Source organism: Pogona vitticeps, chromosome 5 (genome assembly GCF_051106095.1).
Source record: "Pogona vitticeps strain Pit_001003342236 chromosome 5, PviZW2.1, whole genome shotgun sequence".
Classification (NCBI taxonomy): Eukaryota; Metazoa; Chordata; class Lepidosauria; order Squamata; family Agamidae; genus Pogona; species Pogona vitticeps.
In genome coordinates, this window is record NC_135787.1 from 33,998,922 (window position 1) to 34,012,233 (window position 13,312).

General features: G+C 46.9%; 1 protein-coding gene across 4 annotated transcripts in view; it reads left to right on the plus strand.

Moving 5' to 3' along the window:
- The first annotated feature begins 373 nt into the window (after positions 1–373).
- Positions 374–13,312, plus strand: part of JADE1 (jade family PHD finger 1) — a 74,946-nt gene continuing 62,007 nt past the window's right edge. For 2 of the 4 annotated variants that reach the window (XM_020781528.3, XM_078376711.1), the window contains exon 1: positions 374–787. The gene's annotated coding sequence lies outside the window, so the exon portion shown is untranslated. The remainder of the gene's footprint in view (positions 788–13,312) is intronic. The other 2 variants (XM_020781527.3, XM_020781529.3) reach the window with 1 other exon arrangement.

Genomic DNA, 13,312 nt, shown 5'->3' on the forward strand with positions numbered 1-13,312 from the left:
GCGTACGTGTGCATTTGTCTGCCTGTCGCCCGGCAATGGCGCGTCCTTGCCCGAGCCGGCTTAGCGCGCGAGCCTGCCCAGGTGGCAGCCAGCAGGACTTCTCCTTTCAAGCCGTTGACAATTTGGGAAAATGCGTGACCCAAATCCCTTGGCTACCGTTCCCTTGCGTGAAATTATCCTTCCTTTCCAAGGAAGGCAGATCCCTCGGTGCAAAATCTCCGGAACAGAGCGAGCCTCCTCCTCCTCTCCCCTCCGCACCCACCCCCGGCAGTGTAAATGGAGCATGACATCTTCTGCTCAGCGGGCCTGCAAAGAGTTAAAACAGACAGTTTCCAAGTGCAGCAGTCGCGCTCTCGCTCTCTCTTCCCTTCCCTCCTCCTCCTCCTCCTCCTCTCCACCCTGTTTCTCTCTCCTCTTCCACCTCCCCCCCCCCCGCACACCCGCTTCTAGTTTTGGCAGGGGATTAAAGTAGCTCCCCCCTGTGGTAGCAGTGACCCAGAAATGAGTTTGATTCACAGAGTCCTTCCTCCATAACAAGTAAAAACGTCAGTCAGAACGAACGAGAGAGTCTGGCTCGCTCGCTCTCTGTATATGTGCGAGAGAGAGTCTGTGTGTTCGTGCGAGTGTGTGTGTGTCTGTGTGTGTGCGCGCGCGAAGGGAGCCACAATCTGCTCCCACTCTCCGGGGCTCGTCTGAACTCATGAGGCAGCACGGACCCCTTCGCGCCGAGAGAAAACTCCCACCTCGCTGGCAACCATCACGGCAGCAACAGCAGCAGCAGCAGCAGGTAACTGTGCCCGGGCGAGCTCCCCTGACGCGCTCGCGCCCTCCTCGCCGCCGCCGCCGCCGCCGCAGAACGAGCCGAGCCGCCTTTTGCACAGCCATATTTGATGTGTGGGGGGTGCGAGTAGCGGTGGGTGGTGTACGCGCGTGTGTCTGTGCGGTTTCTTTCTTTTTTTTTTCACCCCCCCCCTCTCTCCCTCTTTCCTCCCTTCCCCTTCGGGTCTGTCGGTTGGTTGCTTAGCTTCGGAGTTCTCCCGAAACAGCGGCAGCGGCGGCAGCAGCTCGAGAGCAATTTAATGCCGAAGGTCGCTGCCTAGTGGAAATAATATAGTACGTCATTAATATGGCGCCAAAAGATTTGCTTCTTGATAGGGAGCGAAAAAAGGGGGAGGCAGTTTAGGCGCAAGCTTCGCTATCCCATAAGCAACTTGTGCATTGCTGGGGAGGAACGCGGCGGGGGGGTGGGGGCGAAGGGAGGAGAAAAAAATTAAGGTTATTTTTGAGAGGTTTTTTAGAGCGGATCTGAATTGGGGAGAGGAGGAGTGAGGGAGTTGAAGGTTGGCTGCTTTTTATGCCGCTGCAGACTTTGCTTTTGGCAAACAAGGGGGGGGAAAGAGGATTAGAGGGCCTAGAAGAATGAACTCCGTCGTGGATTAGTATTATTATTATTTGTATTTTCCTTCCAGCCCGGCATGCTGTTTTGTAAGGCAACCAGAGACTTTTGCTATAGTTTTTCTTTGTCGGTAAGGCGGTAAAGAGGGGGTGGGTGGGGGGCTGGCTACCCTAAAGCGCATCCATGCTGGAGGGTGAATCGATTCTACGCGGAAAGTGGGAAAGCATTGTAACAACTTGGGAAACAGATGGCAATAGCAGAGCCCAGGTCCTTCTTCGCGAGATCTCTAGGAAGCTTTGGGGGGGGGGAAGAGGAGGGGCCACGAGGGAACGAGGAGCTGTTGCCGTGTCACCCACATGTCCCGGAGATTCGTTGCGTTAATTCAAGGGCAGGAGGTCTTCGGCGCATGAGAGGGGAGGGAGGAGGGTGGAAGCCAACAGATTGCCAAATACTGTAAATACTGGCCCCCCACCCGTTATAAAACCGATGATCAGAAGGTGCAGTTGGACAACCCGCTAAAAACGCCCCGATGAGGGCTTCCAGTTCTTGTACAGAACGCGCGGACCGGCCGGTTGAGCAAAAGTCTGCATTTTGCAAGCCTTACGGTGAAAACTTAGTGCAGAGCCGGAGCATTGTGGGGTTAGCGGCAGCCCCGGGGAGGGTGGAACCGCTGTCAGAAGGCACCCTGAGTCCTAAAATAAAAATCTCTTCCCACCATCCGGAGGGAACCGCCACTGTCAAATATAGTGAACGTTCCCTCCCATCACCTCTGCGGGAGAAGCCGAGTGGTGAGACCCCGAAAGTACACGTGTTAGGGAAGTGTGAGCGTGCGGATATCGTAAAAACAAGGGGTGTGTGGCGTGTTAGGAGCGGCGGGTCTTGTTGTTGGGCTGCTTTTCTGCTGGGTGGCAGCAGATTCTCTAGGCGCTCTACGAGGCTGCTCCTGCCGCCGCCGCTGGCGTGGATGATTAATGCGGGGAAAAGGATGGAATGTGGAATGTTGCCCTGGGATTCGAATCCCTTCAGAGCAGCCTCATTTGCTACATGCGTTGGCTTCCCCTCCCCTCCCCTCGGGCCCCCTCCCTCTCTCCTTCTCGCGCGTCAGGAGGCGGGCCTTTCGCGTCCGGTGGCGCTTGGCGGCTAAGGCGCCCGGGCGAGAGGGCAGGCAGGTGCACGGCGTCAGCACAAGCCGCTTGAACTTCTCCATTCTTCCTGTGGTCTCTTGGGTCTCTCCCTCTCCCCCCCCCTCTTAATTTTGCAACGAACGGAGCAATTTCAAGCCCTGCCCCGGTTGTGGTGCCAGCGCAAACGCTCGCAGGTGGCGGGTGCAAACTTTTCCAAGCGCCCATCAGTCGAGAAGAGGACGAGAGCAGTTTGGGGGGGGGGGGAGGGGGGGGGAGGGGGGACAAGAAGGGCTCTGCCTTCGGGTCTCTTTTGTATCCATCGCCGCTAGCGGCAGAGAGAGGTGCCGGCTGCTTTCGAGGAGTAAGGGCTGGTGCCGATACTTTCGCAGCAGAGGCGATGCCGGCTGCCGGTTGGGCAACCCCGCCGTTGCCTCCTCCGCTAACCCGGCCAAAGCCTACGGGCGCAGGCAGGCGCGGCCGATTATGCAATACATTCATACGAGAAACGTCAGAAGGCGCAGTCGGATAACCCGCTTAAAAACGCCCCGATGGTGCGAATTGGCGTTGCTGAATATCGCAGAGGCGTGAAAGAGGACAATGAAAGGAGGCTGCAAAGTATATCCCGGGGTCTAGTTCCTCACGGACGGAAGTCAGGGTCGATTTCCAGTCTCCGCACGAGGAGAGGGGGAAGGAGGTTGGTGGCGATGTTTTCAAAATCGTTGCCACCTAAAGGTCCGTCTTCTGCCCACCCACCCCCTCCAGCCTTTAGCGGAGGCGTGGAGAGTTGCCAGCCGAGATCAAGCCCTTTGGTGAAATTAGACAAGGCCGCCTCTGTGTGTGTGTGTTTCCCGGCCTTCCCATCGCCTTAGGTTTTGTGACTTCCCATCCTCAAGTCTTTTTTTTATTTTTTGGCCAGATGCCGTAGCCGGAGCGTTTTTCGTCTGGAATCCCCACCACCACCACCACCACCCCTCTTTTCCCTCCCTCTTCAGCATCCTTTGTGGCGGGGATCGGTATTGTGTGCGTTCGCACCAACCACCTCCATCCACATTGGTGTGTTTCCCCCTCGCCGTCTCCTCTCCGGCGGGTGGGGGCCAGAGGGCGTTTGTTTGTTTGCTACCGCCTGCTGGATGGTTTCCTGTGACGAGAGGTGATACAGTTTCCAGAACTATCGAGGAGTGGGAGGAGAACCGGCCGGGGGGGGGGGAAGAAGAAGAGAGAAAGAGGCGGGGATGGGAGAGGGCAAGCCGTTTCCTCCAAGGCTGGCTGGTGCCGCGCTCGATCCACACTCCACCTTCCCCCCCCTCCCTCCTTCTCTCTCTCTCTCTCTCTCCCCCCCCCGCCTGTCTGCTTTCCCCTCCCCAGACATTACAACATGGAGATCAGAGGGAGGGAAGCCAGCAGCGAGGAGTGCTGTAAAGCCCCCCCCCTTTTGAGTGACGAGAGAGGTGGATTTGGGAGAGAGCTCGGGAGCGGAGCCGGGAGCACCAAGTTTGATTTGCAGCCAGGGCTGAGCCGATTGGTGAAGCCGGCGAGGGAAGGCGGAGCGGAAGGAGGGAGACGGGAGGATGCGGCGAACGAGGAGGAGGAGGAGGAGGGCTGGTCAGTTTCAAATGGAGAGGCGATGCGGCGGCTCGGATCGGGCCGAGAGCACAGGAACGTGGCTTCCTTGCCCCTTTCTCTCCACGCCGGCCCTGCTCTGTATGGGGAAATAAGTGTTACTCGGCCATTGGTTTTTCTCGCCTTACTCTGCCGCACCCCTCCCCCCCTCGCCAAAATGCCTGCTGCTGCTGCCCTTCGGAGTCTGCTCTCCCCGGGCGACCAGATTGCCGAGGCGGCCGGCAAATTGGCTTGTTTTCCTTGTGTCGATTGAGAAGAACGGGTGGGCAAGTGTATGTATGTATGGGGGGCGGGAGGCAGGACGGTGGTGCCTGCTGAGCAGCCGCCACCTTAGCAGGCTCGCGAACGTGGGGACAGACCCGTTGTAGCGGAGCTGATCAACAGAGATGGCTTTTAAAAGAACGGCTGACTTCGAAAATGACTTTAAAATAAATAAATAAAAGGTTCCTCGTGGGGATACCTCCTAATAAACGAGAAAAAAAGTTGGAGAAAACCCCCACAAACTTGAAAGTTAAATTTCTCATCTCCTTCAAAAATGGAATTTTAAAAAAACCTGAACTGGTGCTAGAGATCAGTCGCTGGGCTTTAAGATAATAGATGTTGTGGAACTATACAACATTTGCAAGGTTAGCCATTTAGGATTTCTTGGAGCCTTTGTCATACATGAATGTGGAGGAAAACACCTATATGAGTCTGGTTGTTAATGGTTTATAGGCAGTTTATTTTAAGGTGAAAATAAAAAGGAGTTGTGAATCATTTTGGGATGCCTACCAGGAATGAGTAAAGTTTGCAACTCTATAACCAGCTGACAAAAGTGAAGTAGTTAAACTTCGCTCCCTCCATCTCAATGCATTCCTATGGGAAATGCAGATTTGACCTGAGAACTTTTTGACTTGAGAACCGCCTTCCAATACGGATTAAGTTCTCAAGTCAAGACCCCACTGTATTTGAATCTTTGTTATCTTCGTTGTTTAGCAGTGACTTTTGTGTGTGTGTGTATTGAAATCTTTTTCATTGTTACCATCAGTAGTGTAAATTGCAGTATAAATAATTCCTGGAAAACAAGCCTGTATTTTGAGTTTTTGGGATTTATTCATTCAATGCTTAGGGATGCACTCTAGATACAACTTGGAATGGAATAGATTTTTCACTGTTTTTCATAATAGAAAGTCATGGGCACAAGGTAGAACAGAGACCTACCTGCTCCAGTCCATTGGCTAAGTGCTCATTAATGTGCAATAGAATGTGTGACCAGGTATTGTAATGGCTTAGCCTTTTCTTAGCACAACTGCAAATTGACTTTGTCCCTGTATCTTTTGAAAAATTTCACTTTCTCTAAAATAGGCTGCCCAGAATTGTATGCCTTTTGTTCATTTCATAGTTATGTCTATTGAAACATGGGCTATTCCTGGAAGATCTTCCACTCTGTGGGATATTATGCTGCACAGCAAGAGGTATACATTTTAGTGACAAGATTCTCCCTCCAGCTGCAGATTCCAGTCTAGCTCTTCTGAGTTATTAAAACATATGTTTAAAATAAAAACCTCTTTCCCTCACAGCTGCAGTTTTCCCTTCTGGCATCTCTGGTTTCATTCCCAGGATGCAGAATTGTTATAGTGCAAAATTCAGCACCCTCTTACTGCCCACCGCTGTTTCCTGTTGAAGTGGATTCAGGTGACAGCTCCTTCTCAGTTAAGTCACCAAATAAATCTCATGAGTGGGAGTTAGATTAAGCTAGACTCTCATGGTTTGATTCATCACTGCCAGAATCCTGGACAGCTTTTAAAACCAGGGTAAGTTGCCTGTCTCCTTCATGATAGTTTAAGTAACTACAAAGGGTCAGATTAATGAGGAATTATCTTTTTAATAGATGCATTTTATGCTCTAGTAGTGCAAAGTTGGGAGAAGGTCTGCCGAAGTCACAGGGGTGTAACTGAAGAGCACCTGTGCATACATTACTCATTGGCCTTATATATGTTTCATTTAAAAGCAGCCCAGAAGTAGATGGTGCATTTTTTATCACACACAAAAAACCTGAAATGATCCCTGGCAGAGGCACACTAATTAGGTCTTGATATAGCTGATACCACTCCCTTCATGGGCCATTTTGAAGAAAATTTCTCAGCCATCAGGGTGCACATTTGCATTCCCTCTGTGCTTTCTCTGTAGTGCTTCTTCGCAGTTTATTACAGAGGCACCCGTTAACACTGTTATAGTTAATGATCTGTCAGAACTGGAATTATAAATCCTGTTTACCCAGGGCTTTATGGAAGTCATTAAAAGTACTGTGGAAGGAAACACAGGTTATAAAAGCTTTGACCTGGGGATGCACAATTAATATCCATATAAAAACCTGTTTTTCTTTGGCCATTAAAATAAAGATAGCAGCTACTTTCTCACTATGTTTCTCCATATACTGCTGTTCACCCTATGTCAGATTATGCTAATTGTAAGTAAACAGATAGATGGATGCTTGGGATGCATGCTGAGTACAAGATTTGGCACATCCACTGAGTTGGTGCTTTGGATAATGAGTGGATTTGGAGGCTTTTGAGTGGGATCCTGAACCTGAGTTGAATCCCAAGATTCATCCCTCCCATTAACTATAGCTGGAAATCCAATAATTGACCTCCTGACCATTGTCAGAGTTTGGATCAGATTTGTGGTATAGTAGCACCTTAAGAGAAGATAATACTTTCCAGATAGCAGGCAAATAAGCATGAAGATTTTTGTGTCATCTCCTTCAAAGTTTGCATATCTGGGATCATGGGGAGGGGGGAGGTTTGCAGCTGTTAATACCTTTTAAAAATTCTTAATGGAACTGAAAGCAATGTGTGAATATAGCTGCCCTTATTGAGGGAGTCAAAGATTCAGATGAGGAAATTCTTAATGGAACTGAAAGCAATGTGTGAATATAGCTGCTGTTGAGGGAGTCAAAGATTCAGATGAGGTAGGTAAAGGGATTTTTGTACAAGAACAGGCTTTACAGTTTGAGCGGGTGAGTATCCAAAATCAAATAAGTAGTATGGTACTATCCCTACAGTCATTGGATTATGTAGTTGCTGCAGGGAAAAACCAACGGTAGGTGGCTGTGGAATGTAATTGGTTGGATAGCTCACTGAATTGGAATACCAGACATTTGGAGCTAAATTTCCCAGTGTGCTTCCTAAGAGAAGAACCAGCCTTTGTGATCTTGGGCAAACTACATGATCCCAGTGTACCCCCAGAAGAAGGGACTGCCAAACCACTTTTGAGCATTCTATACCTAGGAAACCCTGGTAAGGCTTGCCATGAGTCTGAGTCAACTTGATTGGCACCCAATTATTATTTTTGGAACATTGCAACAAAAAATGGTCAAAATGGGGATTAATTTGTAAATATCCTGAATTGGTTTGCTTATTAATCCACTTTATGATACTGACAGGAGTGATTACTCTGTGAACTGTTAGGCTTGATTAAATTGCTCTAATCATGCCTGACCATTCCAAAGTGGCCCACATTTGCTCGTTCCCTGCCATTTTTGTGGCCACACACACCTTTGCTTAGTTTGTAGATCACCTAACTAAGATTGACTTCTGAATTCTGAAGGAGCATATCACCAAAATGTAACTTATGCTTTGTATTTTTAGATTGTTTGACACCTTTAAAGTGCTTATATAAGATATTATGCATTCTAGCCCTAGGATTGTACCGCTTTACATTATTGGCTGCATTGAATATTCAGAATCAATCCATTGTACTCAGTAGCCTTCAGCAACAATCACTTCTCAAAAGGCAACTGGACTAGTAGCAGAGAGTTTCTTGAGCAGTTGGATAACTTCTTCCACTGCACATGAGGAAGGCACACCAGCTCAAAGGAGGTAAAAGAAATTGGAAAGGGTTGCTTCTCTTTGTCATCTTGCTGTCATGTGCTGTGATCTGTCGCCAAAGGTGACACCTCATTCTGTCTTACACATATATAACTGGAATCTCAGGGAGAGGTGGACCTACAAGTAGACCTGCTTGACACACTTAACTGTCCATAGGCACAGAAAAGCTTTGTTAAACATGAGGGACCAGCAGTGATAAAGTTTTTCATCCTCACCTTCTTGATGATTTTAAGTATGCTCTCCATCATTATCTTCTAACATTTTTGAAACCACTGACTAATGTCATCTGCAGAGATAGGGAGTGGATATCATCATGGCTATTCTCACCGTGTATGCAACAGCTCTAAACAATAACAGTGTGCCTCATTCGAACCAGTGTCCAAGGCTCTTCAGCAGACAATTTCATCTCTTTCCTGCCCTCCCCCCACCATTTATTTTAATTTGAATGAATGGCTGTAGTATAGCAGTCCGTAATTTTCATTTCTGGTTATGTGACAGAAGTATAGCTTTCTGTATTTTATGTGCTTTATGGTTTCTTAATCTTTATATTTTTGGCTTACTGCTTCATTGGTTGCCTTCTTGACCCAATAAATTCTTAGCATCTTGTGATAGGTATCAAGTTAAGATAAAGCTAACACTCAGAAGTGATGAAATTTATGATGAGAAATGTTGTCATTAGTGACAGGGTGCAAAGCTTGGGAGAATGCCTTTTTTAAAAAAGTACCTAACATTAAGTAGAAATCATCTGACAGAAATCATGGGCGGGGTTATACTAAATAGTAAGAGTGACTTAGTGCATCCCCTGTTTGAAATTAAAACTGTGGCGGTGAATGATGATATTTTACACAATAGATGCTAAGGATGGATAGTGTTTTTGAGTTGCACATAATTACCTTATTTTGAGTTAGTGTGGTACATTCTTCATTGGCATTAATAACATATTTCAGATAACTGACAGTAGGTTTTTTTTCCCTGTGGGTTATCCATAAACAGGTATAAAAATGCCTCTTTTCCTGCATCCTGCTTTAATGCAAATCCCAGCCTGTAGGCCAGCCAGCACTGAGAGGCAGGGTGGGGGCAGCCATGCCCACTTACCATGAGAGGAAAAAAAGGAGCCTCTGGTACTCTCCCCATCCCAGCAAAACTGTCATCACCAGCTGGCTAGCACAGAGGTAGGCAGGAAGCCTCCATAGCACTTGCTGGGCTGTAACAGTGCTCTTGCCTCAGGGGCAGCTGCAGTGGATCTGGTTTTGCCATGTGATAAGTAAGCCCTGACCCTGTCACCACCAATAGCTGAAAAGCCTCTCAGTACCGGCTGACTGGGATGGAAGCCCTGGTGCAATTTAAAAATGGCTACAGGGCACCCTTTTTAAAACCACACCAGAGCTTGCATCATCATGTGAAACGGTCAAAGTCACTGCAAAGCAACTTTGGTCCTCTTTGTAAATGTAGTTACGCCAGATAAGTGTCAGTGATGAACAGGCTTCTGGACATGAGTCTTTCCTGGCTCTCCCTTGAGATACAGAGATTGAACCTAGAACTTTCATTTGAGGGAATTTGCTCTTCTGCTGTTAGTTATGCCCCTTGAATATCAAATGTTGGGAACGGTGTTCTTCAGATTTTTCTTTTAATACAATTATGAGTATTTTTAAATGATAATAATCAACAGACATCTATGTGAATTTTTTAAAACACGAGAACAGTTGCAAGCAGATGTGTCTCAAGCACACATAGTAGCTGTTTTCTTTACTAATGCCAGCTGCAGAATTTCTGTATCCTTTAATTAAAATTTCTAATCATCCTTTTAATGGGAGAGCAGTTCATGCGTAGATTGTTACACTCCAATATTTTTCAGAAGCAGGGCATGATTGCTGTCCAATTTCTTGTAACATTTTTGTCTGTCTTTATCACTGATTGCATCTTGTGCTATCAGTGCCGTAACCATCAGTGGGTGGGTTGGGGTGATGTAGATCTCTGTTTTGCATGTAGGCATGTATGACTGAGAGCTGGATGGGTGCAGAGGGAAGAGTTGCTCTCTCCCAGCAATGCCCACCTGGGTATTCCGTCAAGCACCAGGGCATATCAGAAGGAGGGGACACGAACTGGAAGTTTGTGCCCATCTCTATTTATAAGGATAACATCAGTGTCAGTGGGACCTCTGCACTGGTGGGCCTGGGCCTAAAGCAGCGATGGTGAACTTATGGCACGTGTGCTACATCTGGCATGTGGAGCCCTTTCGGCCGGCACACGAGCCATAAGTTCCCGGATTGCTACTCCCTCCCACGCAGCCAAATCTGTGGAGGTGGCTGCAGCCGCAGTGCTGGTGCTTTGGCAGGCAGATCCGGAGCAGCTGGCACTGGCAACGGATCCAGAGTGGGGTCTCAAGGCACCTCTGTGCTGGGATTCTCCCTTCTGCCACCACGTCTGGTTCTGCTGCCACCATGTCCGGCTCTGCCGCCGCCCACTGTGCCCCCCCCCCCAATTTGGGCACACGAGCCCAAAAAAGGTTCACCACCACTGGCCTAGAGTTTCTTCAGCTGACAGTGAGGCAGAGGAATAGATTTGGGTTGGCGTTGATGTACTTTTCTCCCTGTGATCCACTGCTTTCCCTACCAGGGCTATCAGAGTTTGTTTTAGTGGTGATGTTGTAGTCTCCAGGACTATTGTTGCTGAGATACTTTAATGTCTATGCTTACATTTTGTTTGTTTATTATTTGTATTTATGTTTGTAGTTTTTAATTTAATCTTGGATTTATGGGGTGAATTTATGAGTTATTCATATTTTGATTGTAAATTTTCTAGAGCAGTGCCTGGCATGAAGTCAGATGGTATATCAATATTTGAAATCCATCCATTCCATTCCATTCCATTCCATTCCATTCCATTCCATTCCAATCCATCCATCCATCCATCCATCCATCCATCCATCCATCCATCCATCCATCCATCCATCCATCTTCACACTTTAGAAGCTAAATCCAGAAACTTCAGGACAGTAGACCAAGTGAATGGGATTTAGTTCACAACTAATTCAATTATTGATTTTAGTAGGGTTGCTCTAGATACGTAATGTTGGGATTACTCCTAGAGTCAGGAGTCTAGATCCATATAGTGCTGAGGCACATTCCTTTGATTGTAAGTGGTTGAAACAGCTAGATTGAAGCCAGGATATAATACTTTAGACAGAAATGAAACAGGATTTTCCAGTCTCAAAATTGTCTCCAGTAGCTATCAAAGGTGATGTATCGCTTGCATTTGCACTGAGCAGTCTTGATTACTTTGATCACATGAGCAGTATCCCAGTATCTAAACAATTAACTCTTTTGACAAGTTCTCTTCATTGGGGACTACATTATTGCAAGCATAACTGGGAATTAAAGATAATGTGTGATTGTGACATTAACATGTGATCTTTGAGAGATAATGTTTGCACATCTCCTTGTGTGCATTTATTAGCAATCCTGCTTTTCCTATTACTTTCCTATTTCTTTTTTTTTTAACTGGTTTATTACAACCAGGCATATAGATGTCTTAATTGTGCTTTCTTTTGTAAAAACCAGTGGAGCAGCTTATTAGAAGTTGCCACTTGTATGAAAACCTTACTAATTTAGTGTCTGTGCAACAAACCAAAACTAAAGGCAGGTCAGCTTGGCAGCTGTTTCTTGAAACTGCACCTAGAAGGTGTGCCTTGGGATTTTGCGGCTAATGGCTTGGCCAGTCCTCATTGTTGCTGAAACTGAAACATGGCAAACTAAGTCTCATGAGAGCTGATGTATGTCCTAGAGTACTTGTCACTTTAATTCACAATGAACATGTTTTGCTTCACTTGTTGTGTCACATTGTTTCCGCCTTTTTAGTTCTCCTCCACCTCTTCACTGGCCTTCTAGCTCTTGGATATTCATTGGCTATTTTTCATCATGTAAGTAAGAGTCTCGCTTTAGTGCATAATAGCGTACTTTGGAGCCTCCATTGTGCCAAAAGAGCCTCTCAGGATCCAGAGTTTTTCACCCGAGAGAGTTTATTCTCATAGTTATATCGGGTATGCTGAGGTATGTGCATGTTGAACAGACCTAGTGGATTTTTGTCATTTGTAACGAGCTTTATAAATGCTTCGGGGCATGCCCAGCAGGAGACTTGGCACAGTCTGCTTCTGTTAGCGTTTCACAGATTTTCTGGAAAATGATACGTTGTGATCTAGAGATGTGTGTTTCGGACATCGATAGTAGTGCTGTGCTGAACATTGCTGCCATAATAATTCTGACCAGTTTCATTCACTTTCAAAGGAGGATAAATTTTGGAGAAATCATCATGGGTATGAAATCATTCAGGATTCTTGTTTATATATGACTTAGAGCATGGCTGTACAGTGGTGCCTCGAATTACAGATGTCCCTAGTTAGGAAAATTTCGAGTTACGGAAAGCTCCGTCCACAAAATTTTGGTTCGACTTGCGGCCGAAGCTTCCACTTACGAAAGGAAAAAGGCAGGAAAACCCTGGGCTCCTCTGCCGCTCTGGCCGCTGCTGTGGGAGGCCTCTCAGGGTTCCCCGCTGCTCTGAGGCGGTCAGAGCAGCGGGGAACCTCGGGAGGCCTCCCATGGCGGCAGGAAAGCCGGGAGGCCTCTGGCGGCGGCTGTCACGACTTGCTCTGTTTCTTTTCTTTTCTTTTTTGGTATTTTTTCCTTCGGCCAGAACAGATTAATCCGTTTTCAGTGCATTCCTATCGGAAATGGTGCTTCGACTTACGAATACTCCTGCAACAATTTTCCACATTTCAGTTAAACTGCAGATTTGATTTTTCCTGTCAGAAGGCAGTACCTTTCTTGGGACTTTCTCAGATCAGAAAGTGTGGACATTCAGGGAAGATATAAAATGTATGATAAGAAATGAAAAAAAAAGAAATAAAAATCCAGCACCTTTGATTACATTTCTTTGTGAAGGTAAGGGGAAGCTAAAATGTCTGGAAGTTGGAGGACAAATTATGGCACAATACTAGCTTGACCTGTTTCCTGAAACTGAACATAACACTGCCCTCCATCATATCTGTTACAGGGCCTATAGGGAATGAGTTGTATTGTAAGTATGTGTATTAGAGCCAAGATGAATCTACAGTGATCCTTCAAAAATGTAATATTTGGGAACTATGAGAAGGCACAGAAACCTAACCTGAGCCAAATGCCCAGCCAAGATATCTTCAAAACCTTTTAAAAATAAACATGTTCTTTTTGCTCCCCTAGAAATAGAAGGCCATTTTGCAGAATTGTTTCCAAGCTCTCTCCTCCATTGTTGGTGGCTGCCAGGCATCA